Source organism: Argopecten irradians, chromosome 4, assembly GCF_041381155.1.
Source record: "Argopecten irradians isolate NY chromosome 4, Ai_NY, whole genome shotgun sequence".
NCBI lineage: Eukaryota > Metazoa > Mollusca > Bivalvia > Pectinida > Pectinidae > Argopecten > Argopecten irradians.
Genome location: NC_091137.1, coordinates 24760686 through 24786990, shown reverse-complemented (window position 1 = coordinate 24786990; position 26305 = coordinate 24760686). Strand labels below are relative to the sequence as shown.

General features: G+C 35.6%; 1 protein-coding gene across 3 annotated transcripts in view; it reads right to left on the bottom strand.

Moving 5' to 3' along the window:
• LOC138321083 (zinc finger protein GLI3-like) overlaps positions 1–26305 on the bottom strand; it is a 171294-nt gene that overhangs the window by 57165 nt on the left and 87824 nt on the right. The window lies entirely within an intron of this gene.

Sequence of the window (26305 nt, the reverse complement as noted above, 5' to 3'; positions counted from 1 at the left end):
CCAATAGAAAACATCTCCATTAAAACGATGAGGCGTAATAAATAAGAAAGAATTAATTTGCTTCATTCTGTAGGTAGAATAGACAAAAACTTGACAAAAGCACCATTGTGTATTAGGATTTTACCTTTCTGTAAGAGACGGCTTTAAATTAACAACAATCTGTATACCTAAGTAATATACCTATACATGTAATACCTTTGTACGAAATGCCTTTTAATATAACCTTTTACTGCAAAGAAATTGACTTCTGAAACAAATATCGCAAATTCTGAACATAATACCATTTCAGCTGTACAACAAAAACACACTAGAGCGATACGTACATTTCATAGATTATCAACTCGGAAACTTTTTCTATGTCATGTTCAACCCGCAGTCAGACACAATTTCATAAGTACCAAACTGATCGGTCTGATCAAGTTCTTAACTTCCCAATCTTTCTTAACACTGTAGATCTGAATAAACAAACTTTTTAATACAAAATGCTAATTAGAGAAGAGTACAATACATTGGAAATATAAACTTAAAATTGAATCAATTTTTATTTGAAAGAAGTCCCGGAGAAGGTTTGTGGCGGAGTGATTGTGTCAGACTGAATACGTCTATTCAGATTTCTGTAAAGGACACCGGAGAAAGGACTATGTATTGATACCCGAGTGTACTTGACACAACGATGACATCAGGATGTCGACTCAATTAGGTTCCCGAACCCGACGGTGTCGTCAGTGCTGACTCCACCCCTTTCTACAATTGAAACATGGCAGCTTGGGTGTTTACAAAACAAGTCGTTCTCTCCTGGTGGGTCGTGATCACACAAGTTGTCACTCCCTAGGATAGTTACATCACAAATATCTCTTAATCGTATCAGTTTTAGTAGTATCAGTTTGGCAGATCATTACCAAAGTCTTTAAATTTTTGATATTGTCTTGAATAATGTTTTATATGCAGTCAGGGATCAATCTAGGTTTTGGGGGAAACTACACTTTTTCAAAACAGGGGAAAAGTTTGGGGAAATATAGGGGAATTTTAATCTTCTTATTTTGGTCCAAAATTATATGCATTTTGACGAAAAAGTACTGTAAAACAACTAATTTTATTTTTAGATTTAGTAAAGCAAGATTTTAAGCTCAATAATGAAAAATTTGAGTTAATCATAAAATATGCAGTAGCTGTATGATAAATATGAAGAAGTTTGCAAACAAAAGTCTAAAAAAATTAATGAAAAATAAGTCACAGGGGAAATTTTGTTACAAAAAACGGTAATTTTTTAGCTTCAAATGGGGAATTTTTAAATCTTCAGGGGAATTTTAGGCCAGAGGGGAATTGATTCCTTGAAAGGAAATTTACCCATAAACGGTAATAAATCAGAGCTAGATTGATCCCTGGCAGTGGACATGTCAACATTCCAATGTAACGCTGCTCTTTTACTGTTACATTGAATAGTTTCTGAAATTCTGAATAATGTGTTGCCCAATAATGATCTAATGTTATGATGATTGTATGATATATAAGTCAGTTGTGGAAAAAGCAAAAGTTTTACAAGCATTATGAAAGATTGGTGTTATGTAGCGTAATAACGTGTTGTTGAGGCAATGTAGAAGAATGACTTAATGTTAAATGAAAAGTTTCAAATACAACTATTACTTCAGATCTAGAACGCTCAGTACAACAAGGACATTGCCTGTTCAGAGATAACCTTGCAAATTCTGTAATTCTTGGTCAATAGATGTAAACCATCCTAATATCTGTATTTCCTTGCTGACCATGCAATAAGGCAGAAAAAATCAACCAAGTCGCTGTCAAAAACTTCTCAAATAGATGTTTATGAACTTTTTTTTATATTCATTTGATACAATGGTTAAGATATTTCATCAAATATTTTATCATTTACTCCCGTTCCACGAGATCGTTGTATGGGGTTATGTACAGTGATGGTCTGGGGTACAATACCAAGGTAGATTTACCCAACTCAACCTAGTGATTACTCAGAGAAACGCCACCAAAAAGTAATGACAGACGTCAGCCAGCATTTCCCACTAATTCCATTTCTTGCTTCATGGGCTAGCCCAATATGTTGAAAGCCATCCCAACCGTACTTATTGGACGAAACGTGTAATCTTTAGCTAATAATGGGTATGACACGAAGCGTTCGCCGCGGGACACAAACTGGTGACACTGTGCCACAACTGGGGCGAGGAACGAATACTAGGACCCTAACGAGAAAATAATACCGTTTTGATGACCTTTGGAATGTTGAAATGCATTATTTAAATATTCTAAACTTCATATTAATTTTCAGAATCGGAAATACTTTTAATACAAATCATTGAATGCTTTTGAAAAATATTTCATTGATGAAATTATAATGGATAGTTTGATCTCTTTGCTATTCAGCTTGATAGTTTTAGATTCAATTTGACAGTTTCATATTCAATTTGATACTTTCGCATTCAATTCATATAAACTGGTGATTATAAACGAAGAAGTGAAGATCGAGGAATGCCTTTAAATATCCCAATCTTGAATGTAGATTTTAATGAAAGACATCAATATCTTTACAGACATGTTCAAATATCTCAAGGTATTGCAAAAACCAAGAATTTATTTTTGAACATTAAATGATTAGGTATCAGTTTCATACATAAACAATATAGATATTCGTGAAATCATCCATATTCACTAAGGCCGTCGACAATCACCACACACGAATACTACAGGCATAACAAAATGCCTACCTGAACGATTCTTGTATACATGTTAACTCCAACACGCCGTATAAGATTTACAAACACCTAAATATAGACAGATATAAATTTCTTCTCATTTCTCTTAATGTAATTGGAATATCATTAAGTCTCTCTGCCCTACAGTCATGTTCAGAAACACTTATTATGATTTGAAAATGATGGGTGTCCCTATAGAGTGAGATTCAGGTCGGTGGGTTCAATTTAAAACCAGATTACCGTATATCTGAAATGTTCATGTTACAATTTAAATTAAGCACTTGTAAATAACCTATTTTAGTCTTTATAAAAAGGATTTTTCTTCTGTAAATTATCTGATTAAGAGATTCCAATGACTACTTAACATTAACACTCTGATCTGTTTACATGAAAAATTAAAACAATCTCACGCTAATGCATCTATATCAATAATAAAGTTTAAAATTAAATCTTATAAATAACACTCATACTTGGAATGCTGATATAACCAAAATAAGCTAATGGACGTACATTTTCCTATAATTATAATTATGCATGAAGATGATATTTAAAACAATTTAGCATATGAACTTTATGTCATAATTACACCTATAAATACCCATTTGAATTAAGCTGGAATTGAAGACAGGTAGGGATTGCAAGGATATTCAACATAGCAGAATGAAAAGATTTCCTAAATCTATTTATTTCAGTAATACATTGCCACAACTTTAGTATGATTATCTTCCACAATTTCCAAATAATTTTTTTAGAAGAAAAAACACAAGTATCACATTTTTAACAAGTCATCTAACAAGAGTCATTTCCCCATTCCATGTGAATCTGTGTGACTATTAAAAAAACACAGTTTAAAAACATGTTTCTTTTGTAAGGATTTATCAAAGTGAAAAATAACATAAGATGTGCATAGCAGGTAGGTTTTCAATTTGTGATTAATCTCATTTCAAAGGCCTAATTTTACTTTAAAAATTATATATGTGTGTCAATCTACTGTGATAAAAAATGTCACGGTTTTCCGGAGATTTAAAAGATCGACAGGCACATGTGAAGTACAATGTACACTAGCGAGAGCTACTTCAGATTAACAGTGTACAGTACAGCTGAATTACACTACAGGAACTAATCATGATTATATCATATTCACAAATATGATGACTTCAATATAGGAGTGACCTGTAAAACCACTATAAATGATACATAATATCCTTTTACTAGAACAAATTAAGTAAAAATGTAAACAATATTTGACTATATTTTCACATGTTACCAAGATTGAAGTAAATATTTCAGAACAAACCTAATTATTGGAATAGATAATGAAGAAAAAATACAATAGCCAATTTTGATATAAAGATTCTGATAAAGATCATTTTCAACAATTTTTGAAATTTATTTTGTTTGAGATGAATAGCAGGGGAAACTCAGACTGATGATTATGACAGGCGAACCTGGTGGTGGGACTAAAAGTTATTATTTGTATAGCCTTTCACACACCGATACTCCCATCAAGGCTTTCAACACAATTCAAATGATCTTTTGAAAAAGACTTCAAACCAAACAAAATTCCTTCTTTAGAAAGAAATTTTAATTAAAACTAATTCCATCTTGCTTTTCCATCGGCCCAACTTGAAAACATCAGAAACGGAGATTATAACACTATTAAATATTCACAAGTCATTTGTTTGTTTTTCTGACAACCCTACCCACTCAAGTGGCCTGACCTTAAAAGGGCTGGTACAACTCGTCGGGATCCTAGAGGCATTTGTAAAAGATTCCGATACAAAGGAACTCTTTAGTTGTGGAGGAACAAACATTTTGTTTCCATGGTTGTTGGGATTGACAGCCCTTGAGATAGCACAGTAGCATGTAATGTTTGATTGGGACAAGTTTTCCGATTGGCTGATCACAAAGAATACCTATGGCTTTATTTGCTTTCGCATTGAGAATTTTAATTGGAAAAAGAAGAGAAATTTGTGAATAATCCCTCAATTAAAAAGTGTGATATGAAGGCATATTTTAACATTAAGAATTCTACATCAATTGTTCACATTCCACATGTGATCAGAATATCTACAATTTTTCTTTCATATCATGTGATGTAACATATTTTAAATTGTAATAAATTTCTACGACGTCAATAATTCACATTTTGTTTTCTTTCATGAATAAAAATGATCTAACAAATAACACCAAAAATGTTGCATATTTCGGAATAATATATTTCAGTCATGTTTCCATGGGTGTTTGTATTATTAAAAATTGGCTATAAATAATGTTGTAATGTCTATACTTATAACATTCACTGACTTAATCTACAACATGTACAAGATTTCCTTTAGATTTCATTTTGCACGATTGGCTTCCAAATAATCAAATCAGCTTTTTCACATATTCCTCATAAAATATGTCATTTGTGTAAAGTACGCACTCGGTATCTGTCTTCCTACGAAAAATGTGATGAACATGAAAATAAAATCCTTGTATGAAAGGCGTTAGATATCCAAATGTAAGATGAGACCCGTGAACACATTATTTTGGTAAAATCGGAGGCGCAGCCTATTACGACTTATATCTAAACCCATTGGCTTTATCTGTTCAGAGACCATATACGTTAAACACTCTTGCTTTAAGCATTAAACCTATAATATATCATTTGAGGTACTGTTAATGGTTACACTTACCAACTATCCCGGTTAGGATCTTATACAAAAATGTAAATAGGTTGATAAGAACTTTTTAATGGACAAGATATATATTACAAAGGTCCATTTCTGCATAGTTTTACAGTTTTTATTTTGTAACTGGACATATCATTCTTAGGCATTGACAGTCATAAAGCGATACGTTATGTTTGAGACAAATCAGCTTTGAAATTAGGAAAAATTGCCAAAACATCCTTTTTAATTTGGTAACATTCAATTTTTCAAAGGCAAATAAATTGTAAAATACATACATCCTCTGTTATCTAAAAATATTCAAATTCAGTATTTACTGAGGACGATGGAAAGATGGTTTTATTCTCTCCTGAAATGTTACATGCCTTGTAGCTTTGAATGTACAACTTGATTTCAGAGAGATTTCTTTCCTTTTTCATCAGAACATATCTGTATTTGGAATTGATAAGCAGACTTTGGGTATATACTAGTTTCTCTAAATCTGTATTTTAATGCACATGTAATAATGTATCGCGTTATGATACATGTTTAAACAGTGGAAATACAAAAGGTGCAGTTCAATGCTACCTCTACAGGTAACACTTTTAGGGAAATGAGGGGATAGGGTGATCTTTGCTATCTGGCTATTAATATACACAAACAGTATATGCAATCAACCTCTCAGTATGTAACATAGCCACCAGCTACGACAAACAGACTACGCTCTAAAATAACTAAAGGGCAATAACTCTTTAACTCTTTATAACTTTTCAAGGGCCACATCTCCTTCCATTAAAATATAGTTGATAAGTGATAATTAGAATTTCTCGCTCCTTATCCTAGGGATATTTTGAAAATCGATTTTTCATAAGACTTCTGGTTTTGAGACTCTACAGAAAACAATTAAAATTGAGTTTCAAAGACATTACACAATCAAATTGTAATAAATTGAATCAAATCAAGATTACCATAACCAAATCTTTATGCTTTTTCTTCCTTTTTGATTAAATTACTTTCATTTAAAATTTACCAGGTCAATTTTTTGAGCTGGAGTACCCAGAGGAAAACCACCAACCAAGGTCAACCAATGGCTAACTGCTATGAAAACCAAGAAGACTTTAAACTTGCAACTATAATGTATGGAAGCAGAAAGCTATGCCACTATACAAATTCCTTGTCAGGTAACAATATAGCAGTATATATGGTCTGATCAAGTATAAAAAAAATATGAATAGATGATTATCAGAAACACATGAAAACCAATACAAGAGTAAATATCTTCATATTGTATTACTCATGATCGACCGAATCTTTCAAAAACTATGTGCTAGATGATCAATTGCGAGTGTTTATAATCGGGTTTATGTATATCTGATGATGATGATAAGACTAAGACTATAGGTTAAATTCTTACCTTGTGGAGTTAGAACTTCCAGGATTGTCTATATAATATAATCCGTATTGATCCACAAAACATTGGAATATATATCTACGATCTGGTCACCACTGATTCCACACAAAACAGCATCAGTAACAACATAATCCACGATGCTAGTCAACTCGTCATATCATAGTTATGGAGCATTTACATTAACATTAAAGCAGCTTGAACAAATTGGGGAAAAAAGTGAAATTCAATCGAATGTTGATTTCATACATCCAAATTAAAAAGTGCCAGATCTGAATCCACTTTACAGTAGATTATTTTTATCTTCGAAATCAGCATAATCTGATAGAAAATTGTTTAATTATTTGACACGCGTTTATAGAAAAATTTTATTTTTCGGGTGACAAATTGATATTTTCAATTTGAGTTGCTTGTTCTACTTCCTTGGAATGGTAGAGATAAGAAGGATATCCAATATGTAAGAATTTGATAAAATTTGATTAATTGCTAAATAATCACTTAATACTTGTAACGATGAACCTCGAAAACAAGCTCATCAAAAATATCTACAGGTAAATCCAACACTTTTTGTGAACATTCGTTTAGCAACCATGTTTAACACAAATCTAACTTGTTAGCAACACAAAACGACTCCTCTTTCAGACTATCACACTTGGAAGTAGGAGAAATAACACGATGAAAATGTTCCACCCAAAAACTACACTTCCCAGGTATCAGACTTTCTTGGTTCCATCTGAACTCTATGTGAGTCACAAGCTTTGAAACCACTCGGACTAGAATAGGGGGGAATCAAACGGGGAGGTGACCGTGATCGTGTAAATCCATTAAACAGGACCACCCACATTTAACCACGAAATATCTCCACTATTGAATATAACCATATTTAAATTGTCTTTTAAAAGCCTAAAATGTCAAGGTCTGCAGAACGTTTTGTGTATTTTTAATGAAAAATGTTTTTTCAAATATTACTGTTTTCTCAGAGACCCCCTAACAACCCCCATTCTGTTAGGTTTTAGATTCTTGTATATGACGTCTTATCTTTTGCCCTCCTTGTATTTTTTAGCTGTGTGCGTAGACCACCCAAGCTTGCCGAGATCCTTGGTTCATATAGAAGCCTGGAAGCATATATCAGCACCCTACACTCTGTACAAGACCAACTACCCTGATGGTTGAGGTCAAAATAGAGTCGTGTATACCGTAACCATTCATTAAACCATATAATTTTAAAAAATAAATGGAAGAGGTCAATTTTTTTTTAAAAAGATCACAATTGTATTCTTCAAAGCCATACAAGTGTACAGAGTCAGGTTTTCCCGGTGACTCGCGTCTATTATCTATGTTTAATGGTTCCAATCATTCTGATAAAGTTGGTCATACCAAATGGTTCCAAATATACCATAAATAATTGTCGTGTGCACGCAATGACAGCATGAGTTATGAACCTACAGGGTCAGCGACAACATGATGAGAGCATACAAAATTGTCTATAAATAGGTTCGAAAAGTAAAGAAGTTTCAAAAATATGTTTCTTTTTCAGATCTACTTCAAAAGATCGTAAAATAGCAACACTTGTCATTTTATGAAAATGTGTTGCTGAATATATTAAATACATTAAGTTGTTTTTTAAAACTAAACCATAAAATATTCCTACAAATGTCTTTGATAAAAGAAGTCCTTTTTATGGATTTTTATTTTTAACTTTTAAATTTTTTTTCATGTAATAACCCATAAAATTATGATATATTAGACATATATTACATTCTTAAATGTCTTTATTTCAAACCTGGTATCTGGCACAATATAAAATTCAGCACTACATCAAATTAACAGATTTTTGTATCTCACAGCTACTGTGTTGTTTATGTGCAGTTTAAACATTTTGTAATGTTAGGTTTTGAAAATTATGTTTACATTTCCTACACAAAAGGCGATTAAGCGCTGAATTGGACACCTAAACAATCTACAGTAAATTGTAAATATAGATCTCCTAATGCATAAACAATTTAGTTTTTCAGATACATCTGTTTGCAGTAAAACGTTCGTAGAGGTTGTTGTAGAGGTCGATTGTTAATGGAAGAGTAACCTAACCTATTCACCCCTGAAGACAAATTTGAACTCTACTAATTCAAGTGCTAGAACAGCTCATTATGTAATTAAAGGGGTGATAGATAGTTCCCCTCCATTCTGGCTTTTCATTCTGGCTTATGCTTATGAAAAAAAAAAAAAACAGATTTTGCAACATCTTGGAAGACATAATTTTCATTCCAGATTTTTAGTTTATATCTATGATACTTTTGACAGTCACACAGAAATGATTTTGATTTCAAAATTAGACAAAAACACCAACATTAGACCTACGAAACGAATCTTTTTGAAGAAATTTTTAGCATATTCTGAACAGAAAAAATATGTTTATTTTAAGAAATTGCTTTAATTCTGAAATATTGACTGTCTTACAAATTCTACATACAGAATCACATTGCTGAAAAGTTGATAAGTGTTGGTATTCAATTAAGACCTGTTCCTTTGTTCTCTTCATTAATCAAATACGTTGGTGGAGTTTCTTTAAAAGATTACACACTGATAGCGGCCAACTTCTGATGTTGCTGTGTTTTTTAATTACTGAAGCTGCAGACGACAGTAATCTGTACAAATTAAGACGAAATTATGCCAGGAGTATTACCTAATAGGATTTCCTCCTGTTACAATATTCTTTGTGTTACAAACTAACACCTCCCCCTCCATTCCTCTTAACAACAGATTGATCTGTCTGAGATTTAAATTTCATCGACTTTTTTATCAATGATGCCTACTGGGTCTATATGAGGAATAACAGGCCTTTGTTTTCCCCGACAGAGGTTACAGAGTCAGGGTTCAGGCAGGGTAAAGTCATTCACTGGCATACGGCATATGTTACTGTTCCGACCTTTGACCCTTGTTGTGTTTTTTCCCCAGATCGGCCTGGTTTTATCGTCTGTGAGTTTAGCTGCCGTAACAACATCCAGTGTCTGTATTAACACAGTATCTGTTTGCCTCTACATCATCGCTTCTATTAGGCTTATTTACATTATCATCTTCATCCTCATCTGCTCAAGTCTGTTATTAGGTCTGCAGATAGACAAGTGATATGTGAGGATAGTCTAATGACTGACAACTAGGGAACAGGTACTTAGTATCTACGTCATCCGTCATCATCATCATCTTTTATTCACATCATCATCATCATCATCATCATCATTGTATCCATGCACATAATCATCATCATCATCATCTTTTACCCACATCATCATCATCATCTTGTATCCACATCATTATCATCATCATCATCATCATCTTGTATCTAAATCATCATCATCATCATCTTGTATCCACATCATTATCATCATCATCATCATCATTATCTTGTATCTAAATCATCATCATCATCTTGAATCCACATCATTATCATCATCATCATCATCTTGTATCTAAATCATCATCATCATCTTGTATCTAAATCATCATCATTATCTTGTATCTAAATCATCATGATCATCATAATCATCATCATCATCATCACCTTGTATCTACATCTTCATAATCATTAAAAAACTTGTATCTACCACATTGAAAATCATCTTCTCAGCAATCATCATTATCATCATCATGATCATCACCATCATCACAATCATCATAATCATCATCATCATCTTCATCATCATCACCACCATCATAACAATCATGTTGTATCATCATTATCCCATCTTGTATCATCATTATCCCATCTTGTATCATCATTATCCCATCTTGTATCATCATCAACTCACTTTTACAACAGATTCCAATAGAAACTTAAAACTTGAGGAAGCTAACTAATTAACCATGAAATTAGGGGGCACACAACCTGTCCCTATCTATTAGTCCCTGTTGGTTCTGATCGCTATCATGATAATTGATCTACATCAACAACGTTATACCAAACTGCTCAACAACACAGCTTTCAAAATAATTTGAATGGCACTAAATAGGAAATGAGAACAAAACACAACACAAAGAAGTTAGAATCGTAGATTCCATTGAATACCGTTACAGCAGACTGATTGGTAGCGTGAGCAGCAGTCCTCCCTAATTATCCCTCCCCTTAACAAGTCCCACCTTTGATCAACACCGGTATGGCTTGTATCATGAATTAAATGGCCATTTTTGGTCCAACCAAGCGTGACCGGCCTTGAATATTGAAATGTTGACCTTTGACTCAGACGAGAGAAAGTCATGTCTTCTAATGGATTTTAATGCTTGAAATGTTCTGTTTCCATTCCAGAATGACGTTACCATAACTTTAGTATGCAAATACGCTACCTACACCCATCTTTGTAGCCCCAACAAACATAAGATTTGAGAATCCCGTCTCCCTACCGTACCTCATCTCGTACTCGACGAGAGTAACATAGAGTGGTCTCCCTTCCTCTTTCCTTTATGGCGCTACACAGCTCGGACGGCAATTGCATTGTGTCTATTTCGTTTCGCTGTTAGGTCCATTTATTTGACGTTTTAGTCAAATTTTTTCACACATTCAGTTGTGTGTTTACCCATCTGCCCTGTGTTGTTTTCTTTTTGTACTGTCATTCGTTTTTTGTGCCTTTTTCGGCCGTTTTTTTGACTGTTCCACGTGCTTGCCGGTGTTCCGTGCGATCCGTCATTACTGGTGACGTCTCGCTGTTTCCGGTTTGTTTACGTTTGTTTTTGTTCGGTTTTTCGTCGCTGAGGCTTCGTTGCCGTTGTTATTAGGTAAGATTTGTGTCACCTAACACTGTTTTTTACGGGTTTAGCGTGTGTTGCTTATATTTTACGTTTTTGACAGTCTCTGTTGAGTCTGAGGAGAATGATCAGTTGCTGTGCCCCTGTCGAGCACTTAGGTTTTACCTTGATAAAACTAGGGGGGGGCGAGGTACTCGATCTCGTCTATTCTTGCCCATTAAACAGGGTCAGCAGGATATCTCCTCCCAATCCATTTCCAGATGGATATGTCAGGTGATCAAGATTGCTTATGAGCTATCTAATGATCTATCTCGGGCGAAATGTAAGGTGAGGGCTCATGAGGTTAGAGCCCTTGCAGCTTCTTTGGCTCTCCTAAATGGGTCCTCATTCCAGGACATCATGTCTGCTGCCTTTTGGCGTGGTCAGTCTACTTTCACTGACTTTTACCTCCGGTCCCTGTCCTCTCATTCTGAGGGACTGTTTTCCTTGGGTCCAGTTGTGGCGGCTCAGTCTGTGACTGTTCCTCCGCCCTAGACATGGTATTTATTTTTGGTTTTAACTGTATGCGGGCAGGCATCACGATGGTACTCCTCTTTTCTCTGGGAGGTATTCCATTTTTTATCCCTTTCCTTCGGGGGGTTCCTGGAACCCCTTTTTTTATTCTCCCTACTGGGGCTTGTCTCCTGGATTTGACGTTTGATTGGGCTGCCTGGCTTCGGACTCTCCACTACGGTAAGACGAATTCGCATACTAAAGTTATGGTAATGTATTACTGAAATGAAATTGAGGTTTTTCAATGTAAAACCAATTTTCATGATGTAATACTTACCATAACTTTATGGAGTCCCACCCTTCTGTTTCCTCCCCTTTCCTCCTCAGCCATTTTGCCCCTGTGGCTCCATAAAGGGTTTTTGAGGAAGGGAGACCACTCTATGTTACTCTCGTCGAGTACGAGATGAGGTACGGTAGGGAGACGGGATTCTCAAATCTTATGTTTGTTGGGGCTACAAAGATGGGTGTAGGTAGCGTGTAGGTAGCGTATTTGCATACTAAAGTTATGGTAAGTATTACATCATGAAAATTGGATTTTAATGCTTGAAATGTTCTGTTTCCATTCCAGAATGACAAAGCTATTCACCTGATTGATTGTGAGTAGAATTATACCTCACATTGTGAGTGTACCATCATCATGACAATTAGACTATGGTGGTTAAAGATTGCCAAAAGAAAAAAAAAGACTCAAGCTATGAATCAAATCCGACTCAAATAGGCCTTCAATGAAGATAAGAGGCGCAAAAGTCCTTATTGCAGTCACATGATTTCTTGGCCTCTTGGGTTATTTAGAAAGAAATTTATGACCTTGAATGAAGGTCAATGCCTCCCATTTCAGGCCCTGAACACCAGATTTTTTGGCTTTAAAGTCCCATTAATAAATCCTTTCATTTTTAAAAAAATGTTTTTTTTTATCCCTATGACATTGTTTGAAGGTCAAGGTGACTCATTATTTCAAACTTTGAAGAAATTGCAACACAAATAAATAAATAATGAATGAATAAAATTTCTTGGTGTCTTGAGTTTTAAGAAGTTACCTGATAGACAGATGACCCAATTTTAAACAACTTTATAGCGTTTATTCTGAAATACAATTATGTTCTACTTGAAAACATTTGAAGATAAACTTTAAATCAAAAAAATTTATGAAAAGCAATAACTACTTATAAACAAATTATGTAAAAGATACATAATAAACATATTACATACCAACATTAGAATAATCCCTTACAAAGGGAAATACTTTAATATCACAACCTCTTTTTATAATAAAAATCTCTTTTCATTTTAGGCACATCAAAAACCTTTGCAAATATCAAAGCTGACAGTAGCAGACGCATAACATGTCTATTTTAAATTGGAGAATAAGCCTATGCAAACGTTTGTGCCAATCGAAGCATGGCTCCAACAAACTTGTACTTTTGTCAGGCCCAGGTGTGCTTGTATCTCACCTGAGGTTGTGCACCCCTACTAACCTCGTCAAGTACAGGTGAGAGAGATGGGGGCCTCTAGGGAGGAGATCATCCAAACTCTTCTCCATATGTGTAAAATCGTGAAAACATTCAGTCCAACAGAAAATCCTAGCTATCACTAAACCAAATCTTCTAAACCAAATTGTTTTAATTTTATTAATAGCAGTTTTGAGTATTGTTTTCATGGAGTTGAAATATAGTAAGAAATATAAGAATTTTAAAGAAAATTTTTAAATCCAAGATAATTTTTAACAAATATAAACCCATTGTAAAAATAAATCTATAATTCTTTGTTTGGAACAAAACTACATCAGAGCAAAGTAGTTAAATATTAAATAAAAAGTTGGCCATCAATTTCCCCCTTCAGAGTCCCAGTCAAAAACTTCCCAACAAGTTTTTGCCAACAGATCAATCTTTCTTTACTTACAAATCCATGGACAGGGAACTGAAGTCTGCAGCTGTGATTTCATTCAATCGGCTTTTGTTAATAATTTCCCAATATCATTCCATGTAATGTATTTTTATTCACTACCATTATAAAAGAAGGTGAAAGAAACCTAGCCCCTATAGGGATGAAAGTGAAAGGAGATGGGGAGTTCTTCTGTAAAAATTCATCCATATTGAAAAGAAATTACCTCCATTTTATGCAACATTCCATGGCAACTGAGTTGTATTTTTGTGGCGATAAAGACCAGAATATCCTTAGCAAGAGTAATATGAAACTTGAATCATGAATCAGGCCACGAAAAAATGTGGAAATGATTAGCGAAATTTTTAGAAATCTGTCATCGGTCAAAAATGCATTTGGTTTCCATAATAGTTTTGGCGATTGAGAGCTATATCTTGACAATATTATCACAAGCCCTCCACCTCTAGGGCACGAGTAAGAAACCTATTTTGGGCAGTTACAAGATACTGACCACAGATTGGTGTTTTTTTCAGACACACTCTTAAATGACGACTTTCAGTAAAATGTTAAACCATTTTTTTTTAACCCTACAAATTTTTTAACAATACCAATTGTTTTTTTAAACCAAACTTTTATAGAGATTCTGAAAAAATATAGAACCAATATATAACTAATGAAGCCATAGTGAGAATATTATTAATTAACATTCAAAATACACATCAATGACACCATATCGTAATCAATCATGAATATTTTTTGAATTGAAAAACTGGAATAAAGCATGCCAATCAACTCACCAGCGGTTCTCAGCAGAATAAAATCATAAATGCTATCATAGTCATCATTTAGCCATATAAGCAAGACCGCAAACATTTTATACACAAATACGTTATAATTCAATCTTTTTGTTTTTGAAGTGTCAAACTGGCTATAACAATAACCATTCATGACAACATACAAACATTATCTACTGTTGTTCGTCATCAGACGCTTGCCAGAAGTTTATTCATTCATTCATTTTCATCTAATTAGACAGACATATTGTTAAAATCCGACGTCTCGGAAGACAGACACAGTGCTAGTGTCACGAAGGTAGGAATTGTGCACGAAGCCAGGAGCAGACGCAGAGAAAACAGCTAAACTTGGGTAGCAATGAGTGCAGAAAACTACTGACCTGAACGAAAATTACGCCCTGAAAACACCACAACCAAGTCATTACGCCCTGTACATATATATCTGTCTAAATCTGGGGTCTTGGAGGCCAAATTTGGGGAAGGTTACAGGGCAGTGTATACACAACATCACATCGTCTTCACTTATACAATATCACATAATCTACTAGATTATGATGTAATTGGTATAGAAATGATATAAATATTCTGATTTTTTTTTTGATGCTGATATTGTTTTTGCTGAAGGTATGAGCTTAATGATAAAGAATTAATGGAAGTAGAAAAAGCAGAAAATCAAAAATTGTGCTCAGGTTCCAGCCGCAAACATGAAGTCAATACGAAAGGCAGAAAATAGCATCTTAATTGGGTATGGAACACATGATTTTGTGTTAAAAGTTTGATCCACATATTTTATCTTCAACTGAAATAATATTATAATTTTCTCATTTATTAGCAGTTCATTCTTTTCCAGTGATACAATATTATCTTCTTGTATCGGAATCTCGATCTACTCCAGTTTGGAGTTCCTGGAGTTGTGCCCCCGGTGACAATAGCTGACGGATGTGATGGGTTTGTGGTTTGCCTTCGTCAGATCATGGGTGAATAGCCTAGTGTAACATGTCAGACAGACACATAATACCCTACAAGGGTACTGGTGACATTTCTTAACAGAAGGGTATCCACCCCTAACACAGAGATTGTGGATTTCCAAAATTAAATCTATCACGTCAGCTGTAAACGTTTGTTTCTCCAAAGCCTACATGTCTATTTTTAACTTTTTCTTGGTGAGCAATGCATTAAACATCTAGAGAAATGTAGCAATGGCGGTCATATACACTGCATCTAGTATATCTGACATATATCTATCATTGTATTGTCTTATTCAACAATGAGTGCTTAGGCAAGGCGATCCCATTGAGTGTTTTCAGAGGGAAAACGTAATACACGAAATCTAGAAAAAATGTGTCAAAAACCGCAAATTTGGAAGATGATTCACCCTTGGGGAAGTTTTTGTGGGCTGAAAAATATATCTGTTTTTGTCAATTCATTTCGGTTAATCAACATGAAGTCTGATTAAATCTTCAATACTTTAACCTGGTATGAAGGACCCATATATACTGTACATTTTAGTGTCTATTTAAATGCTCACTTCTTCCTTGTTTTAATTGTTGGCAATTTTAACACTTCAATTTCTAGTAGAAAACTTTTGCTTTTATCTTATAAAGCTTCCGGAAAATAAACCACCATATTCATTTCTATAATGAGCATTACAGAAATAAGAAAAGTGCTAGCAAGGAAACGGTGAATTGATACTTTGTAACAAATAACTTCAATGCTTACCTAGCATTAATTTTAATATTTCGTTTTTTACTTCTATATCTTATTTATAAGAAATTTCAAAATTAATGGCAGTTTAACTCTAAGCTGATCAGGTAACGCTATTCATAAGAAACTAATGTATATAATTATGACCTGATTTCTGAGTAATAATTCAAAGAGTCGTTTCACTTCACAATGTACAGAACAGTATCGAATACAAAATCAAATAACACATTAAAAGTTACCTGGATTTAAATCTCAGACATTTTCGTATCGATTACATGTGATCATGAAATGACATATTAAATTTTTTTCTTGAAGTGCACGCCTTATCAACAAAATACAAGCAGACCAAGCAACAACTTTTTGGAACTTAAACTCCGGTAAGAACGTTGTAATTGTATATCGGAGTCGCAATTGTAATTATAGGCCAATGGACACGAACTGACACAAAGACTCAGGGTCACATAGACCAAATCCCCTCGCACAGTCGAATCAAATGTTTATATCGTACAACGCTACCCGCATCACATTTCAGAATTGAAATTCGGGTGGCGGAGATTTATGCGATAATTTAAACGATAAAATAAGAATATAACTTTTGACTCATAACAACAATTTGCATGGGTCATAAATTTCCCGGTAGTGAACGATGAGAATAAAAGGAAACGTAAAATCTAAGATTGCTATTGATAAAGGTTTTAATGACTATACATATGATTACTTTTTCATTAGGATTTGACCTTGGCAAGTTTTCACGTTTAAATCTAGTCTAGAAATACTCTCTGAACTATTGGGGATTCGGGTGGCTTAGTGGTTATGGTGTCTGACTTTATACCCCTTGCTCTTTAGCTTGTTGCCATTGTATCAAAGTTGCTAAAGCACTAGCCCTCTACTTCAGGACAATGGTGGACAAGTGGTTAGGGTGACTTACATTCTACCATTAGCTATTTGTCTCTGGGTTGTATTGGTCCGAGTGGTCAAGTGTCCACACATTCTACCTCTAAACCTGTATATTTTGACAATAGTGGCTGGATGGTTATTACATATGACATAAGATTTACCCTCTACCACTGGACTGCAGTGTCTGATTGGTTAGAGTGACTTACATTCTACCATTAGCTTTTTGTCTCTGGGTTGTACTGGTCCCAGTGGTCAAGTGTCCACACATTCTACCTCTAAACCTGTATATTTTGACAATAGTGGCTGGATGGTTATTACATATGACATAAGATTTACCCTCTACCACTGGACTGCAGTGTCTGATTGGTTAGAGTGACTTACATTCTACCATTAGCTTTTTGTCTCTGGGTTGTACTGGTCCCAGTGGTCAAGTGTCCACACATGTCTGATTGGTTAGGGTGTCTTACATTTTGCCATTAGGTTTTTGTCTCTGGGTTGTACTGGTCCCAGTGGTCCAGTGTCCACATATTCTACATTCTACCTATAGTTATTACATATGACACAAACCTTACACTGAAAGGCTGTAATTCTAACATTTACCATCTACCTTTGGATTGCAAATACTTACAGGTTGATGGTCCCTCTCCCCTAGACTTCTGCTTTTTTTCAACTGCCAAAACCTTAAATGACCATATAAAGCTGTTTGATCAGAATAAAACAAAGGACCCAGATGGAATCCCAGATGGAGGTGATGGGGACGATGAGATCATTCCAGAGAAGTCTCTACATCCAACAGGACAGATAAGACAAACTAAATAAGTGTGGAAATTAGCACAATTAGTAGATAAAGTGTACATCAAAATTAGCTAGACTTATCTCAATTCTAGTGCATCCCTGAGACAGGACAACACTCTACACCTGCTAAAAGCTCGACAAACTGGCAATATTTATTCACAAAAGTCCCCTCCTTTTCTATGTCCTCATCAAATGTAAAGTACATGTACACCTGTTCTCCTCCTCAAGCACACAAAAAATAAATAACAATAAACAATGGTATATGATATGATGGTAATAAACATATGTTATTAATTATATTCTTGTTCCACGTCACCTCACTGATCAATCATCTACTATCCTGTTAATGTAAACATCAACTCCAAACATCCATACACCAACACCTGGTTTATCAGTAACAACACCAACTCCAAACATCTATACACCATATACCTAGTTTATCAGTAACACCAACTCCAAACATCCATACACCAATACCTGGTTTATCAGTAACAACACCAACTCCAAACATCCATACACCATATACCTGGTTTATCAGTAACAACACCAACTCCAAACATCCATACACCAATACCTAGTTTATCAGTAACACCAACTCCAAACATCCATACACCAATACCTGGTTTATCAGTAACAACACCAACTCCAAACATCCATACAACATATACCTGGTTTATCAGTAACAACACCAACTCCAAACATCCATACAACATATACCTGGTTTATCAGTAACAACACCAACTCCAAACATCCATACAACATATACCTGGTTTATCAGTAACAACACCAACTCCAAACATCCATACACCAATACCTGGTTTATCAGTAACAACACCAATTCCAAACATCCATACACCAATACCTGGTTTATCAGTAACAACACCAACTCCAAATATCCATACACCATATACCTGGTTTATCAGTAACAACACCAACTCCAAACATCCATACACCATATACCTGGTTTATCAGTAAAAACACCAACTCCAAACATCCATACACCAATACCTGGTTTATCAGTAACAACACCAACTCCAAACATCCATACACCAATACCTGGTTTATCAGTAAAAACACCAACTCCAAACATCCATACAACATATACCTGGTTTATCAGTAACAACACCAACTCCAAACATCCATACACCATATACCTGGTTTATCAGTAACAACACCAACTCCAAACATCCATACAACATATACCTGGTTTATCAGTAACAACACCAACTCCAAACATCCATACACCAATACCTGGTTTATCAGTAACAACACCAACTCCAAACATCCATACACCATATACCTAGTTTATCAGTAACAACACAAACTCCAAACATCTATACACCATATACCTGGTTTATCAGTAAAAACACCAACTCCAAACATCCATACACCATATACCTGGTTTATCAGTAACAACACCAACTCCAAACATCCATACACCATATACCTGGTTTATCAGTAACAACACCAACTCCAAACATCCATACACCAATACCTGGTTTATCAGTAACAACACCAACTCCAAACATCCATACACCATATACCTGGTTTATCAGTAACAACACCAACTCCAAACATCCATACACCATATACCTGGTTTATCAGTAACAACACCAACTCCAAACATCCATACACCATATACCTGGTTTATCAGTAACAACACCAACTCCAAACATCCATACACCAATACCTGGTTTTATTAGTAACAACACCAACTCCAAACATCCATACACCATATACCTAGTTTATCAGTAACAACACCAACTCCAAACATCCATACACCATATACCTAGTTTATCAGTAACAACACCAACTCCAAACATCCATACACCATATACCTGGTTTAACAGTAACAACACCAACTCCAAACATCCATACAACATATACCTGGTTTATCAGTAACAACACCAACTCCAAACATCCATACACCAATACCTGGTTTATCAGTAACAACACCAACTCCAAACATCCATACAACATATACCTGGTTTATCAGTAAAAACACCAACTCCAAACATCCATACACCATATACCTGGTTTATCAGTAAAAACACCAACTCCAAACATCCATACAACATATACCTGGTTTATCAGTAACAACATCAACTCCAAACATCCATACAACATATACCTGGTTTATCAGTAACAACACCAACTCCAAACATCCATACACCAATACCTGGTTTATCAGTAACAACACCAACTCCAAACATCCATACACCAATACCTAGTTTATCAGTAACAACACAAACTCCAAACATCTATACACCATATACCTGGTTTATCAGTAAAAACACCAACTCCAAACATCCATACACCATATACCTGGTTTATCAGTAACAACACCAATTCCAAACATCCATACACCATATACCTGGTTTATCAGTAACAGCACCAATTCCAAACATCTATACACCATATACCTGGTTTATCAGTAAAAACACCAACTCCAAACATCCATACAACATATACCTGGTTTATCAGTAACAACACCAACTCCAAACATCCATACAACATATACCTGGTTTATCAGTAACAGCACCAATTCCAAACATCCATACACCAATACCTGGTTTATCAGTAACAACACAAACTCCAAACATCCATACACCATATACCTGGTTAATCAGTAACAACACCAACTCCAAACATCCATACAACATATACCTGGTTTATCAGTAAAAACACCAACTCCAAACATCCATACAACATATACCTGGTTTATCAGTAACAACACCAACTCCAAACATCTATACACCATATACCTGGTTTATCAGTAACAACACAAACTCCAAACATCCATACACCATATACCTGGTTAATCAGTAACAATACAGACTCCAAACATCCATACAACATATACCTGGTTTATCAGTAACAACACCAACTCCAAACATCCATACAACATATACCTGGTTTATCAGTAACAATACAGACTCCAAACATCCATACAACATATACCTGGTTTATCAGTAACAACACCAACTCCAAACATCCATACAACATATACCTGGTTTATCAGTAACAACACCAACTCCAAACATCCATACAACATATACCTGGTTTATCAGTAACAACACCAACTCCAAACATCCATACAACATATACCTGGTTTATCAGTAACAAACACCAACTCCAAACATCCATACAACATATACCTGGTTTATCAGTAACAACACCAACTCCAAACATCCATACACCATATACCTGGTTTATCAGTAACAACACCAACTCCAAACATCCATACAACATATACCTGGTTTATCAGTAACAATACAGACTCCAAACATCCATACAACATATACCTGGTTTATCAGTAACAACACCAACTCCAAACATCCATACAGCATATACCTGGTTTATCAGTAACAATACAGACTCCAAACATCCATACAACATATACCTTGTTTATCAGTAACAACACCAACTCCAAACATCCATACAACATATACCTGGTTTAACAGTAACAATCAATCAACGCTTTGAGAAACTTCAGACTGGACAGAAATAATCCAAACAGACATGACAATGATGGTTTTCATGATTCCACATCATATCATATTGCACTACGATTGTTTTGGTAGGGTCTCTCCATATATAGATAACTGAGTGTTGTATGTACATGTGTATGTTTTATTATAATCCTGTGTGTCTCCTTGTGATAGCAAAATCTCTTGACCATTTATAGTGCTATCTCCCTGAAACATATTCTTTTGAATACTCTACCTAGAAAGACTCAGGAATACAGAGGCATTTGGTACTAGAACTGAGGATAAACAAGAGGCCCAAAGGGCCTTAACGGTCATCTGACTACCTTGGCAATAGTAAAATTAATTATATATGGTGTCACTTTGTCAGGACCATGTCAGGATCATTTTCAATTTCTTTCAACAAATTTTATTTCAAACAAGAGGCCCAAGGGCCTAAACATATAGGAAATTAATTAGATATAGTGTCATGGTAGCCATCTTCGATTTGTGATCAACCAGAGATGTAACAATACTTTATCGGGACCATGTCAGGATCATTTCATGCAAGTTTCAGCCAAATCGCACCAGTAGAACTTGAGAAGAAGTTCAAAATGTGTTTTCAAGATGGCGGCTGTGGCGGCCATCTTGGATTTTGGATCGACCCCAAAAATAACAACACTTTGTCGGGACCATGTCAGGATCATTTCATGCAAGTTTCAGCCAAATCGCACTGGTAGAACTTGAGAAGATGTTCAAAATGTGTTTTCAAGATGGCTGCTGTGGCGGCCATCTTGGATTTCGGATCGATCCGAAAAATAACAACACTTTATCAGGACCATGTCAGGATCATTTCATGCAAGTTTCAGCCAAATCGCACCGGTAGAACTTGAGAAGAAGTTCAAAATGTGTTTTCAAGATGGCGGCTGTGGCGGCCATCTTGGATTTTGGATCGACCCCAAAAATAACAACACTTTGTCGGGACCATGTCAGGATCATTTCATGCAAGTTTCAGCCAAATCGCACTGGTAGAACTTGAGAAGAAGTTCAAAATGTGTTTTCAAGATGGCTGCTGTGGCGGCCATCTTGGATTTCGGATCGATCCGAAAAATAACAACACTTTATCAGGACCATGTCAGGATCATTTCATGCAAGTTTCAGCCAAATCGCACCGGTAGAACTTGAGAAGAAGTTCAAAATGTGTTTTCAAGATGGCGGCTGTAGCGGCCATCTTGGATTTCGGATCGACCCGAAAAATAACAACACTTTGTCGGGACCATGTCAGGATCATTTCATGCAAGTTTCAGCCAAATCGCACCGGGTAGAACTTGAGAAGAAGTTCAAAATGTGTTTTCAAGATGGCGGCTGTGGCGGCCATCTTGGATTTCGGATCGACCCGAAAAATAACAACACTTTGTCAGGACCATGTAAGGATCATTTTATGCAAGTTTCAGCCAAATCGCACCGGTAGAACTTGAGAAGAAGTTCAAAATGTGTTTTCAAGATGGCGGCTGTGGCGGCCATCTTGGATTTCGGATCGACCCGAAAAATAACAACACTTTGTCGAGACCATGTCAGGATCATTTCATGCAAGTTTCAGCCAAATCGCACCGGTAGAACTTGAGAAGAAGTTCAAAATGTGTTTTCAAGATGGCGGCTGTGGCGGCCATCTTGGATTTCGGATCGACCCGAAAAATAACAACACTTTGTCGAGACCATGTCAGGATCATTTCATACAAGTTTCAGCCAAATCGCACCGGTAGAACTTGAGAAGAAGTTCAAAATGTGTTTTCAAGATGGCGGCTGTGGCGGCCATCTTGGATTTCAAATCAACCCGAAAAATAACAACACTTTGTCGGGACCATGTCAGGATAATTTCATGCAAGTTTCAGCTAAATCGCACTGGTAGAACTTGAGAAGAAGTTCAAAATGTGAAATGTTAACGCACGGCGGACGGCGGACGGCGGACGGCGCACGGCGGACGGCGGACGACGACGGACGAAACATGATGACTATAGGTCATCCTGACCCTTCGGGTCAGATGACCTAAAAAGTTAACAAGTAAACAAAAAATTGTGCTTTAGAAAGAAAATCCATCAATATATATATATAATTATGTTTGTCTGGTAAAGGACTGTGATGGCTGTGCCTAGCTCTGAATACACATATGTACTAAGATTCGGGGCCCCCATTGAGTGCCATTAGTACAATGAGTGTGCATAGCTCAGTGGTTTTTTCGCTTTGCACTCCAGATTTATACAAACTTTTAACAACTCTGACTGTTGATTGCCTATAAATTAAATCAAAATTCAGGAAAATCTTAATCATGGGTAGCAAATACAGTAAATTCCTCTAAAATCTCAACAAAATCTCAATGGTGAAGGAAATTATATATTTATAAAGCTACTGTTCCTTTTTAAATTGGGGACCCTGCCAAAACGGAATTTGATCTACAAACCTAAGCAATAATTAGTTATGGATACACCCACATCAACACAGACAAGTACATGCTATCATTAGCTCCGTAATTGAATTTTTCCTAACTATTAGCCTCTGGTAGCTTCCGTGTATCTTCAGTGATAGACCACGCCGCCAGAATTCAGAATTCAACTCCACACCTCAAATCTGTTAAAATCTTACTTAATTACCAAGGGTAGATATGTGCATTTGTTTTCCAAGATAACATCAGATTTTTTAAAATTGATACAAGAAAATGCCACAAGCCCAAGATAAAGGATTCATGTTGCCATGGCAATGGACATTCTGTCTGTCTCCATTGGCAAATTCGATCAAAATTAACCAATTACGCTAAGTTTATTTTCATTCAATATTGTACACTCAGAAGGTTTCAATTTTAAACCTTGTTTACGAGATCCAATTACAGATGCTGAACCAGTTCTGCTTTTACCCTTTATGTTTAAATAGAATATTTCATTCTTTGATTTGGTCTAGTCCATTGTGTTCTGAGGGGGAATTTTCCTTAAGCAGTTTTTCCTATGTTTTGGCAACAAATATTGCCTAAAACCAGACAAAAATTATCTGATTGTTAAATATGAATTCGTTTTACTAGAGATTTTTTAAGAGTTACATTAAATGCTACCAAATATGATTGAAACATTTTTTGCAGTTTTATTATATTGTTTATGAAAATGAGAATGCTTTATTCAATCTTTATTTAAGTAAACAGGACATTTACTAAGGCTTTTCAGTAGTAATCAAAATTCTGAATCGGATAAATTTACAAACAACAAGCATATACACTTTAAATATTGTTGAGTGAAATACCAGGCAGATCTGATAACAACTACAGGCATTTTACAGAATGGCATCAAAAAGTATAAAATTCCGAGATCTATATGATATTACAAACAAGGAGAAGTTAACTTTTCATTTATGAGATAATTTTATTGTTAAATGTGATAAATGAAAGTGTCACTTTTATTTCAATTAAATGTTAAAATATGTTTGAGGCAGATATACGAGCTATCATTAGTAACATGGTGACAACTGTAGACAATGGAGATTATAAGACTCTTTCATATGTGGATATGACGGATAGGGATATTCTACCAAAGGGTCACAAAATGTAGTAAAACCCGAGGCTCCGAATACTACATACGCGAGAAACTGATTGGCTAACCACAGGGGTCATTCTGAGGTGACCTTGAACAGGGAGTTGTTAGACCTTGTATTGGAGCCTATGGTAGAGTATCATAGTGGAGCGGAATTACATTCTAATTCTAATTAGATTGCATTATATGCCAGTCCCTCTATTACTTCATTTGAGAGCATAAAACCATGGATCAATATTTAGGGTTATGACCAGAATGGCCAAAATAATTTAATCACTATGCACAAGGATCAGAATCTAATCCATTGCATATTAATTTTATGATATAAATAAGCTGAAGTTCCTGTTTGTAAATCTTACATTCTTTTAACATTTTTTCCCTCTGTCCTTGTCTTGCCCTCATCTTTGACAACTGTTGTTTTATTGACCCTTTAAGGCTTACCATCAAGTCCAATCTGGACAACTGTTGTTTCCTAGCCACCTTGATACTTACCTTCAAGTCAATTTTGGACACCTGTCATTTTCTAGCCCTGTGAGACCTACATTCAAGTCCATTCTGGATTACCTGTCGTTTTCTAGCTACCTTTAGACTTACCTTCAAGTCCAGTCTGGACACCTGTCATTTTCTAGCCCTATGAGATATACCTTCAAGTCCAGTCTGGACACCTGTCATTTTCTAGCCCTATGAGATATACCTTCAAGTCCAGTCTGGACACCTGTCGTTTTCTAGCCCTGTGAGATATACCTTCAAGTCCAGTCTGGTCACCTGTCATTTTCTAGCCCTATGAGATATACCTTTGAGATATACCTTCAAGTCCACTCTGAATACCTGTTGTTTAGAAACCTGTGAGATATACCTTCAAGTCCAGTCTGGACACCTGTCATTTTCTAGCCCTGTGAGACTTACATTCCAGGCTAGTCTGCATGAACATCTAGCGTTTCCTTGCCCTCTTCCCAGACATCTGTTGTTTCTTTGCCTTCTTGAGACTTACCTTCTAGGCTAGTCTGGACACCTGTCTTTCCTTGAACCTTTCCCGGACACCTGTCGTTTCCCTGCCCTTTAACACTTACCTTCTAGGCAAGTCTGGACACCTGTCGTTTCCATGCCCCCTTGACACTTAC